The sequence below is a fragment of the Antedon bifida genome, chromosome 7, assembly GCF_963402885.1.
Source record: "Antedon bifida chromosome 7, ecAntBifi1.1, whole genome shotgun sequence".
In the NCBI taxonomy this organism is placed as follows: Eukaryota; Metazoa; Echinodermata; class Crinoidea; order Comatulida; family Antedonidae; genus Antedon; species Antedon bifida.
The window spans coordinates 16,209,412-16,223,232 of NC_136232.1; positions in this window are offsets into that span (position 1 = coordinate 16,209,412).

Here is a 13,821-nt window from a genome sequence, read left to right on the forward strand (position 1 = left end):
ATCATTTTTTGAAAATTAAACTGCAGGGGACCAAAGAAATTTTATAGAAAAATTTTTAAAATTCAATAATTATGCTATAATAATGCAATTTATGCACATATATTGTGGTAACATCATCTTATAGAGCGTGTAAAAAATTAAAAGGGTCTAAATTTGGCAATTTTTCGAAAATTTCACTGCGGAGAGACCGAAAGAACTTTTTACTCGATAATTATCCTATAATATTGCCATTTATGCGATATAATAGCAGCGTGCTCATCATAGTCAATTTTACTGATTTCAGACGCCGTTTTAACATATTTAGTCACTCGAATTAACTATTTTGCACTATTGAAAAACAGCATTATAACGTCAAGCTTATTTTAACTGGTTTCGGAGGTGTTTACGATATCAACAGCGAAAAACCAAGCAGGCCTAGCTAGGCCTATTCAGATTTTCGCCGTCATCGCCTGTACCCTACTGATGGGTGTTCATCAGGCCGTGTATGGCAGCGGTGCATCGACATTGGGGCTGGCGTTAGTAGTAAACTAGCCTAGACAAGTTTGGCGCCTTGCAGAGTAACAGCTTGCTAGCTACTTACATTGTATTGACGATTTAATACATTTGTTTGTTTTATAACTTGGAAGATTCGCTGTAATGTTTGGACTTGAATCCAATGAGTTTAAAAAACATTTAAGATGAAAGGACTGGACAATAAATTAAATAAATAATTAAGAGCCGATTGGATATATAAAATGTAAAAAGAAAATTATTTATTGACAATAAAGCTAGGCCCAGTAGTAGTAGGCCTACAACCATAATAAAATTAAGGCCTATAGCCTAAAAAAATATAGAAAATACAATTGAATTTAGGACGTGAATTGTTTTTGACTTGTCTATTTTACTATGGAATAAACAAATACAGGCTACAGCTATTGCAGAACACTTTACTTTGAATATTAAAATCGTTTTTATTCCAATTTACGACATGCTGTGTGTAAAATGAAAATAACCTCACAAAAATGTAAACAACTTTTTATTTCCGCGCGTAGAGCGTATAACATCTAGCGCGTTGACCAATAACGTTTGTTATTGCGATGATGCGCCATAGCAACACACGCAGTTCGCTGTTCCAGAAACTTCGAAGAACCGAATTTTCTGAAATTGTCATAGTAAATCAAAGTTTTCATTGGTTCCTTCTTCAAACTCCGCCCTAAAACTTCCATATTTGGAATGTCAAATGGATGAGCTTTATTTTGATGTGTGACCTTTCAACATTGTGCAGCGAACTGGCGATCAAAATGTCGTCAAACTCTGCAACTTTCAACTGAATTTACGCAAAATTTTAGCGTAGATCATGAATAAATTGTTAGGCTTGAGGAAAATACATGTTTTTAAAACTCTCTTTTTTCATAATTTTAATTAAATTTCGGGAGTTTAAATCAGGTAGACGTATTCTTAAATAGTGAAATATTTCGAAAATGCAAAAACATGTAATCTGCCAGGGTAGTCGATTTGGACGTATTTTGACTGATCACTTGAATTTTGAATTGCCGACAAAGAGAGGGTTTTGCGAGATCGGGTCACAATTATGCTATAATAATGCAATTTATGCACATATATTGTGGTAACATCATCTTATAGATCCATAGTAACTAGTTGTGTAAAAAATTAAAAGGGTCTAAATTTTGCCGTTTTTCGAAAATTTCACTGCGGTGGTCCAAAGGAATTTTTTCGAAAAATGGCAAAATTGTCCACTTTTTTAAATTCGATAATTATGCTATAATATTGTCATTTATTCACATTTATTTTGATAACATCTTCTTATAGAGCTATAATAACTAGTTATGTCAAAAAATAAAAAGGTCTAAATTTGGCAATTTTTCGAAAATTTCACTGCGGGGGGACCGAAAGAATTTTTTTGAAAAATTTCCAAAATTTAGACCCTTTTATTTTTTAACATCTTCTTATGGAGCCATAAAAACTAGTTATGTCAAAAAATAAAAGGATCAGAATTTGACCAAATTTCAAAAATTTCACTGCGTGGAACCGAAGGAATTATTTCGAAAAATGTCAAAATATTTCCAATTTTTAAGATTCGATAATTATGCTATAATATTGCCATTTATACAAATATATTGTGGTAACAGCATCTTATAGAGCCATAGTAACTAGTTATGTCAAAAAATAAAAAGGTCGAAATTTGGCAATTTTTCGAAAATTTCACTGCTGGGGGACCGAAAGAATTGTTTTGAAAAACTTCCAAAATTTAGACCCTTTTATTTTTTAACATCTTCTTATGGAGCCATAAAAACTAGTTATGTCAAAAAATAAAAGGATAAGAATTTGACCATTTTTCGAAAATTTCACTGCGTGGGACCGAAGGAATTTTTTCGAAAAATGTCAAAAAATTTCACTTTTTAAAATTCGATAATTATGCTATAATATTGCCATTTATGCACATATATTGTGGTAACAGCATCTTATAGAGCCACAGTAACTAGTTATATCAAAAAATAAAAGAGACGAAATTTGGCCATTTTTCGAAAATTAAACTGCGGTGGACCGAAGGAATTTTTTCGAAAAATGTCAAAAAATTCCACTTTTTAAAATTCGATAATTATGCTATAATATTGCCATTTATGCACATATATTGTGTTAACATCATCTTATAGACCCGTAGTAACTAGTTATGTGAAAAAATAAAATGGTCGAAATTTGATCATTTAAAAAAAATTAAACTGCAGGGGACCAAAGAAATTTTGTAGAAAAATTGCAAAAATGGCCACTTTTTAAAATTCAATAATTATGCTATAATAATGCAATTTATGAACATATATTGTGGTAACATCATCTTATAGAGCCATAGTAACTAGTTGTGTAAAAAAATAAAAGGGTCTAAATTTTGACATTTTTCGAAAATTTCACTGCGGGGGTCCAAAGGAATTATTTCGAAAAATATCAAAAAATTTCCACTTTTTAAAATTCGATAATTATGCTATAATATTGCCATTTATACACATATATTGTGGTAACATCATCTTATAGATCCATAGTAACTAGTTGTGTAAAAAATTAAAAGGGTCTAAATTTTGCCGTTTTTCGAAAATTTCACTGCGGTGGTCCAAAGGAATTTTTTCGAAAAATGGCAAAAATGTCCACTTTTTAAAATTCGATAATTATGCTATAATATTGCAATTTATGCACATATATTGTGTTAACATCTTCTTATAGAGCTATAATAACTAGTTATGTCAAAAAATTAAAAAGGTCTAAATTTGGCAATTTTTCGAAAATTTCACTGCGGGGGGACCGAAAGAATTTTTTTGAAAAATTTCCAAAATTTAGACCCTTTTATTTTTTAACATCTTCTTATGGAGCCATAAAAACTAGTTATGTCAAAAAATAAAAGGATCAGAATTTGACCAAATTTCAAAAATTTCACTGCGTGGAACTGAAGGAATTATTTCGAAAAATGTCAAAATATTTCCAATTTTTAAGATTCGATAATTATGCTATAATATTGCCATTTATACACATATATTGTGGTAACAGCATCTTATAGAGCCATAGTAACTAGTTATGTCAAAAAATAAAAAGGTCGAAATTTGGCAATTTTTCGAAAATTTCACTACTGGGGGACCGAAAGAATTGTTTTGAAAAATTTCCAAAATTTAGACCCTTTTATTTTTGAACATCTTCTTATGGAGCCATAAAAACTAGTTATGTCAAAAAATAAAAGGGTAAGAATTTGACCATTTTTCGAAAATTTCACTGCGTGGGACCGAAGGAATTTTTTCGAAAAATGTCAAAAAATTTCACTTTTTAAAATTCGATAATTATGCTATAATATTGCCATTTATGCACATATATTGTGGTAACAGCATCTTATAAAGCCACAGTAACTAGTTATATCAAAAAATAAAAGAGACGAAATTTGGCCATTTTTCGAAAATTAAACTGCGGTGGACCGAAGGAATTTTTTCGAAAAATGTCAAAAAATTCCACTTTTTAAAATTCGATAATTATGCTATAATATTGCCATTTATGCACATATATTGTGTTAACATCATCTTATAGACCCATAGTAACTAGTTATGTGAAAAAATAAAATGGTCGAAATTTGATCATTTAAAAAAAATTAAACTGAAGGGACCAAAGAAATTTTGTAGAAAAATTGCAAAAATGGCCACTTTTTAAAATTCAATAATTATGCTATAATAATGCAATTTATGAACATATATTGTGGTAACATCATCTTATAGAGCCATAGTAACTAGTTGTGTAAAAAAATAAAAGGGTCTAAATTTTGACATTTTTCGAAAATTTCACTGCGGGGGTCCAAAGGAATTATTTCGAAAAATATCAAAAAATTTCCACTTTTTAAAATTCGATAATTATGCTATAATATTGCCATTTATACACATATATTGTGGTAATAGCATCTTATAGAGCCATAGTAACTAGTTATGTCAAAAAACAAAAGTGTCGAAATTTGATCATTTTTTGAAAATTACACTGCGGGGGACAAAAGAAATTTTTTAGAAAAATTGCAAAAATTTCCACGTTTTAACTTTCGATGATTATGCTATAATATTGCCATTGATGCACATATATAGTGTTAACATCATCTTATAGAGCCATAGTAACTAGTTATGTCAAAAAATAAAAGGGTCGAAATTTGGCCATTTTACGAAAATTTCACGGCGGGGGAACAAAGAAATTTTGTAGAAATATTGCAAAAATGTCCACTTCATAAAATTCAATAATTATGCTATAATATTGCAATTTATGCACATATATTGTGTTAACATCGTCTTATGGAGCCATAAAAACTAGTTATGTCAAAAAATAAAAGGGTCGAAATTTGGCAATTTTTCGAAAATTTCACTGCGGGGGGACTGAAGGAATTTTTTCAAAAAATGTCAACAACTTCCACTTTTTAAACATCAATAATTATGTTATAATATTGCCATTTATGCACATACATTGTTGTAACATCATCTTATAGATCCATAGTAACTAGTTGTGTAAAAAAATAAAAAGGTCTAAATTTTGTCATTTTTCGAAAATTTCACTGCGGGGGACCAAAGGAATTTTTTCGAAAAATGGCAAAACTGTCCACTTTTTAAAATTCAATAATTATGCTATAATATTGCAATTTATGCACATATATTGTGTTAACATCATCTTATGGAGCCATAGTAACTAGTTATGTCAAAAAACAAAAGTGTCGAAATTTGATCATTTTTTGAAAATTACACTGCGGGGGACAAAAGACATTTTTTAGAAAAATTGCAAAAATTTCCACGTTTTAACTTTCGATGATTATGCTATAATATTGCCATTGATGCACATATATAGTGTTAACATCATCTTATAGAGCCATAGTAACTAGTTGTGTAAAAAAATAAAAAGGTCTAAATTTTGTCATTTTTCGAAAATTTCACTGCGGGGGACCAAAGGAATTTTTTCGAAAAATGGCAAAACTGTCCACTTTTTAAAATTCAATAATTATGCTATAATATTGCAATTTATGCACATATATTGTGTTAACATCATCTTATGGAGCAATAAAAACTAGTTATGTCAAAAAATATAAGGGTCAGAATTTAACAATTTTCCCGAAAATTTCACTGCGGGGGACCGAAGAAATTTTGTAGAAAAATTGCAAAAATGGCCACTTTTTAAAATTCAATAATTATGCTATAATAATGCAATTTATGAACATATATTGTGGTAACATCATCTTATAGAGCCATAGTAACTAGTTGTGTAAAAAAATAAAAGGGTCTAAATTTTGACATTTTTCGAAAATTTCACTGCGGGGGTCCAAAGGAATTATTTCGAAAAATATCAAAAAATTTCCACTTTTTAAAATTCGATAATTATGCTATAATATTGCCATTTATACACATATATTGTGGTAATAGCATCTTATAGAGCCATAGTAACTAGTTATGTCAAAAAACAAAAGTGTCGAAATTTGATCATTTTCAAATTACACTGCGGGGGACAAAAGAAATTTTTTAGAAAAATTGCAAAAATTTCCACGTTTTAACTTTCGATGATTATGCTATAATATTGCCATTGATGCACATATATAGTGTTAACATCATCTTATAGAGCCATAGTAACTAGTTATGTCAAAAAATGAAAGGGTCGAAATTTGGCCATTTTACGAAAATTTCACGGCGGGGGAACAAAGAAATTTTGTAGAAATATTGCAAAAATGTCCACTTCATAAAATTCAATAATTATGCTATAATATTGCAATTTATGCACATATATTGTGTTAACATCGTCTTATGGAGCCATAAAAACTAGTTATGTCAAAAAATAAGAGGGTCGAAATTTGGCAATTTTTCGAAAATTTCACTGCGGGGAGACTGAAGGAATTTTTTCAAAAAATGTCAACAACTTCCACTTTTTAAACATCAATAATTATGTTATAATATTGCCATTTATGCACATACATTGTTGTAACATCATCTTATAGAGCCATAGTAACTAGTTGTGTAAAAAAATAAAAAGGTCTAAATTTTGTCATTTTTCGAAAATTTCACTGCGGGGGACCAAAGGAATTTTTTCGAAAAATGGCAAAAATGTCCACTTTTTAAAATTCAATAATTATGCTATAATATTGCAATTTATGCACATATATTGTGTTAACATCATCTTATGGAGCCATAAAAACTAGTTATATCAAAAAATATAAGGGTCAGAATTTAACAATTTTCCGAAAATTTCACTGCGGGGGACCGAAGGAATTTTTTCAAAAAATGTCTAAAATTTCCACTTTTTAAACTTCAATAATTATGTTATAATATTCCCATTTATGCACATATATTGTTGTAACATCATCTTATAGAGACATAGTAACTAGTTGTGTAAAAAAATAATAAGGTCTAAATTTTGCCATTTTTCGAAAATTTCACTGCGGGGACCAAAGGATTTTTTTCGAAAAATGGCAAAAATGTCCACTTTTTAAAATTCAATAATTATGCTATAATATTGCAATTTATGCACATATATTGTGTTAACATCATCTTATGGAGCCATAAAAACTAGTTATGTCAAAAAATAAAAGGGTCATAATTTGAGCATTTTTCGAAAATTTCATTGCGGGGGACCGAAGAAATTTTTCCATAAAATGTCAAAAATTTCACTTTTTAAACTTCAATAATCATGCTATAATATTGCCATTTATGCACATATATTGTTGTAACATCATCTTATAGAGCCATAGTAACTAGTTGTGTAAAAAAATAAAAGGGTCGAAATTTGAGCATTTTTTGAAAATTACACTGCGGGGGACCAAAGGAATTTTTTCGAAAAATGTCAAAAATGTCCACTTTTTAAAATTCGATAACTATGCTATAATATTGTAATGTATGCACATATATTGTGTTAACATCATCTTATGGAGCGATAAAAACTAGTTATTTAAAAAAATAATAAGGTCTAAATTTTGCCATTTTTCGAAAATTTCACTGCGGGGACCAAAGGATTTTTTTCGAAAAATGGCAAAAATGTCCACTTTTTAAAATTCAATAATTATGCTATAATATTGCAATTTATGCACATATATTGTGTTAACATCATCTTATGGAGCCATAAAAACTAGTTATGTCAAAAAATAAAAGGGTCAAAATTTGAGCATTTTTCGAAAATTTCATTGCGGGGGACCGAAGAAATTTTTCCATAAAATGTCAAAAATTTCACTTTTTAAACTTCAATAATCATGCTATAATATTGCCATTTATGCACATATATTGTTGTAACATCATCTTATAGAGCCATAGTAACTAGTTGTGTAAAAAAATAAAAGGGTCGAAATTTGACCATTTTTTTGAAAATTACACTGCGGGGGACCAAAGGAATTTTTTCGAAAAATGTCAAAAATGTCCACTTTTTAAAATTCGATAACTATGCTATAATATTGTAATGTATGCACATATATTGTGTTAACATCATCTTATGGAGCGATAAAAACTAGTTATTTAAAAAAATAAAAGGGTCAGAATTTGACCATTTTTCGAAAATTTCACTGCAGGGAACCGAAGGAATTTTTTCAAAAAATGTCAAAAATTTCCACTTTTTAAACTTCAATAATTATGCTATAATATTGCCATTGATGCACATATATAGTGTTAACATCATCTTATAGAGCCATAGTAACTAGTTATGTCAAAAAATAAAAGGGTCGAAATTTGACCATTTTACGAAAATTTTACGCTGGGGAACAAAGAAATTTTGTAGAAATATTGCAAAAATGTCTACTTTATAAAATTCAATAATTATGCTATAATATTGCAATTTATGCACATATATTGTGTTAACATCATCTAATGTAGACATAAAAACTAGTTATGTCAAAAAATAAAAGGGTCAAAATTTGACCATTTTCCGAAAATTTCACTGCGGTGGACCGAAGAAATTTTTCCATAAAATGTCAAAAATTTCACTTTTGAAACTTTAATAATCATGCTATGATATTGCCATTTATGCACATATATTGTGGCAACATCATCTTATAGAGCCATAGTAACTAGTTGTGTAAAAAAATAATAAGGTCTAAATTTTGCCATTTTTCGAAAATTTCACTGCGGGGGACCAAAGGATTTTTTTCGAAAAATGGCAAAAATGTCCACCTTTTAAAATTCAATAATTATGCTATAATATTGCAATTTATGCACATATATTGTGTTAACATCATCTTATGGAGCCATAAAAACTAGTTATGTCAAAAAATAAAAGGGTCATAATTTGAACATTTTTCGAAAATTTCACTGCGGTGGACCGAAGAAATTTTTCCATAAAATGTCAAAAATTTCACTTTTGAAACTTTAATAATCATGCTATGATATTGCCATTTATGCACATATATTGTGGCAACATCATCTTATAGAGCCATAGTAACTAGTTGTGTAAAAAAATAATAAGGTCTAAATTTTGCCATTTTTCGAAAATTTCACTGCGGGGGACCAAAGGATTTTTTTCGAAAAATGGCAAAAATGTCCACCTTTTAAAATTCAATAATTATGCTATAATATTGCAATTTATGCACATATATTGTGTTAACATCATCTTATGGAGCCATAAAAACTAGTTATGTCAAAAAATAAAAGGGTCATAATTTGAACATTTTTCGAAAATTTCACTGCGGTGGACCGAAGAAATTTTTCCATAAAATGTCAAAAATTTCACTTTAATAATCATGCTATGATATTGCCATTTATGCACATATATTGTGGCAACATCATCTTATAGAGCCATAGTAACTAGTTGTGTAAAAAAATAATAAGGTCTAAATTTTGCCATTTTTCGAAAATTTCACTGCGGGGGACCAAAGGATTTTTTTCGAAAAATGGCAAAAATGTCCACCTTTTAAAATTCAATAATTATGCTATAATATTGCCATTTATGCACATATATTGTGGTACATCATCTTATAGAGCCATAGTAACTAGTTATGTCAAAAAATAAAAGGGTCGAAATTTTGCCATTTTACGAAAATTTTTCGGCTGGGGATCAAAGAAATTTTGTAGAAAAATTTCAAAAATGACAACTTTTTAAAATTCAATAATTATGCTGTATTATTGCAATGTATGCACATATATTGTGTTAACATCATCTTATGGAGCCATAAAAACTAGTTATTTCAAAAAATAAAAGGGTCATAATTTGACCATTTTTCGAAAATTTCACTGCGGGGGACTGATGAAATTTTTTCAAAAAATGTAAAAAAATTCCAATTTTTAAAATTCAATAATCATGCTATAATATTGCCATTTATGCACATATATTGTTGTAACATCATCTTATAGAGCCATAGTAACTAGTTGTGTAAAAAAATAAAAGGGTCGAAATTTGACCATTTTTTTTGAAAATTACACTGAAGGGGACCGAAGTAATTTTTTCAAAAAATGTCAAAAATGTTCACTTTTTAAACTTTAATAATCATGCTATGATATTGCCATTTATGCACATATATTGTGGCAACATCATCTTATAGAGCCATAGTAACTAGTTGTGTAGAAAAATAATAGGGACTAAATTTTGCCATTTTTCGAAAATTTAAATGCGGGGCTCCGAAGGAATTTTTTCGAAAAATGACAAAATTGTCCCCTTTTTAAAATTCGATAATTATGCTATAATATTGTCATTTATGCACATTTATTTTGAAAACATCATCTTTTAGCGCCATAACAACTAGTTATGTCAAAAAATAAAAAGGGCGAAATTTAGCAATTTATCGAAAATTTTATTGCGGGGGACCAAAGGATTTTCGAAAAATGTCCAAAATTTAGACCCTTTTATTTTTTAACATCATCTTATGGAGCCATAAAAATTAGTTATGTCAAAAAATAAAAGGGTCAGAATTTGACCATTTTTCGAAAATTTCACTGCGGGGGACCGAAGGAATTTTTTCAAAAAATGTCAAAATTTCCACTTTTTAAACTTCAGTAATTATGCTATAATATTGCCATTGATGCACATATATAGTGTTAACATCATCTTATAGAGCCATAGTAACTAGTTATGTCAAAAAATAAAAGGATCGAAATTTGACCATTTTTCGAAAATTTCAATGCGGCGGACCAAAGGATTTTTTTCGAAAAATGGCAAAAATGTCCACTTTTTAAAATTCAATAATTATGCTATAATATTGCAATTTGTGACCCGATCTCGCAAAACCCTCTCTTTATCGGCAAGTCAAAATTCACGTAATCAGTCAAAATACGTCCAAATCGACTACCCTGGCAGATTACATTTTTGCATTTTCGAAATATTTCACTATTTAAGAATACGCCTACCTGATTTAAACTCCCGAAATTTAATTAAAATTATGAAAAAAGAGAGTTTTAAAAACATGTATTTTCCTCAAGCCTAAATTCAGTTGAAAGTTGCCGAGTTTGACGACATTTTGATCGCCAGTTCGCTGCACAATGTTGAAAGGTCACATCAAAATAAAGCTCATCCATTTGACATTCCAAATATGGAAGTTTTAAGGCGGAGTTTAAAGAAGGAACCAATGAAAACTTTGATTTACTATGACATAATTTCAGAAAATTCGGTTCTTCGAAGTTTCTGGAACAGCGAACTGCGTGTGTTGCTATTGCGCATCATCGCAATAACAAACGTTATTGGTCAACGCGCTAGATGTTATACGCTCTACGCGCGGAAATAAAAAGTTGTTTACATTTTTTGACGTTATTTTCATTTTACACACAGCATGTCGTAAATTGGAATAAAAACGATTTTAATATTCAAAGTAAAGTGTTCGGCGTGTTCTGCAATAGCTGTAGCCTGTACTTGTTTATTCTATAGTAAAATAGACAAGTCAAAAACAATTCACGTCATAAATTCAATTGTATTTTCTATATTTTTTTGGGCTAGGCCTTAATTTGATTATGGTTGTAGGCCTACTACTACTACTGGGCCTAGCTTTATTGTCAATAAATAGTTTTCTTTATACATTTTATATATCCAATCGGCTCTTAATTATTTATTTAATTTATTGTCCAGTCCTTTCATCTTAAATGTTTTTTAAACTCATTGGATTCAAGTCCAAACATTACAGCGAATCGTCCACGTTATAAAAAAAACCAAATGTATTAAATCGTCAATACAATGTTAGTAGCTACCAAGCTGTGACTCTGCAAGGCGCCAACTTGTCTAGGCTAGTTTACTACTAACGCCAGCCCCAATGTCGATGCACCGCTGCCATACACGGCCTGATGAACACCCATCAGTAGGTCTTACACTAACAGGCGATGACGGCGAAAATCTGAATAGGCCTAGCAAGGCCTAGGCTAGGCCTGCTTGGTTTTTCGCTGTTGATATCGTAAACACTAAATAGGTTAAAACGGCGTCTGAAATCAGTCAAATTGACTATGATGTGCACGCAGCTATTATGTCGCACACACTTCCTGGTATCACGTCATTGTGCCTTAGACCACAATACCGCGTTGCTACGGAGTGAGTTTTCAGCGCGTATCAAAAATAATTTTATTGCAAACTTCAAACGCTATTTTCTCGTAAACTAATTGAATGATTTGTAATTTTTTTGAAATAAACACCACTACAAAGGTTATGATTCAAATAATCCAAATATATAAAAAAAATACAAAATGAATATTTCCGACAAAAGTAGGGTTTTGCCAGATCGGGTCACATATTATAGTATAGTTATCGAATTTTAAAAAGTGGACATTTTTGCCATTTTTCGAAAAAATTCCTTTGGTCCCCCGCAGTGAAATTTTCGAAAAATGGCAAAATTTATACCTTTTTATTTTTTTACACAACTAGTTACTATGGCTCTATAAGATGATGTTACAACAATATATGTGCATAAATGGCAATAATATAGCATGATTATTGAAGTTTAAAAAGTGGAAATTTTTGTCATTTTATGGAAAAATGTCTTCGGTCCCCTGCAGTGAAATTTTCGAAAAATGTTCAAATTATGACCCTTTTATTTTTTGACATAACTGGTTTTTATGGCTCCATAAGATGATGTTAACACAATATATGTGCATAAATTGCAATATTATAGCATAATTATTGAATTTTAAAAAGTGGACATTTTTGCCATTTTTCGAAAAAAATCCTTTGGTCCCCCGTAGTGAAATTTTCGAAAAATGGCAAAATTTAGACCTTTTTATTTTTTTACACAACTAGTTACTATGGCTCTATAAGATGATGTTACAACAATATATGTGCATAAATTGCAATATTATAGCATGATTATTGAAGTTTAAAAAGTGGAAATTTTTGACATTTTATGGAAAAATTTCTTCGGTCCCCCGCAGTGAAATTTTCGGAAAATGTTCAAATTATGACCCTTATATTTTTTGACATAACTAGTTTTTATGGCTCCATAAGATGATGTTAACAAAATATATGTGCATAAATTGCAATATTATAGCATAATTATTGAATTTTAAAAAGTGGACATTTTTGCCATTTTTCGAAAAAATTCCATTGGTCCCCCGCAATGAAATTTTCGAAAAATGGCAAAATTTAGACCTTTTTATTTTTTTACACAACTAGTTACTATGGCTCTATAAGATGATGTTACAACAATATATTTGCATAAATGGCAATATTATAACATAATTATTGAAATTTAAAAAGTGGAAATTTTAAACATTTTTTGAACAATTCCTTGTGTCTCCTGCCGTGACATTTTCGAAAAATAGAAAAAATGTCGACCCATTTATTTTTTAACATAACTAGTTACTCTTGCTCTATAAGATGATATTAACACGTTACAACAATATATGTGCATAAATGACAATATTATAGCATAATTATTGAAGTTTAAAAAGTGAAAATTTTGGACATTTTCCGCAGTGAAATTTTCGAAAAATTGCCAAATTTCGACCCTTTTAATTTTTGACATAACTAGTTATTATGGCTCTATAAGATGATGTTAACACTATATATGTGCATCAATGGCAATATTATAGCATAATTATCGAATTTTAAAAAGTGGACATTTTTGCAATTTTTCCAAAAAATTCCTTTGGTCCCCCGCAGTGAAGTTTTTGAAAAATAATAAAGTTTAGACTCTTTTATTTTTTGACATAACTAGTTACTATGGCTCTATAAGATGATGTTACACAATATATGTGCATAAATAGCAATATTATAGCATAATTATTGAAGTTTAAAAAGTGGAATTTTTTTTACACTTTTTGAAAAAAATTTCTTCGGTCCCCCGCAGTGAAATTTTCGAAAAATGGTCCAATTCTGACCCTTTTACTTTTTGACATAACTAGTTTTTATGGTTCCATAAGATGATGTTTAGAAAAAAAAGGGTCTAAATTTTGG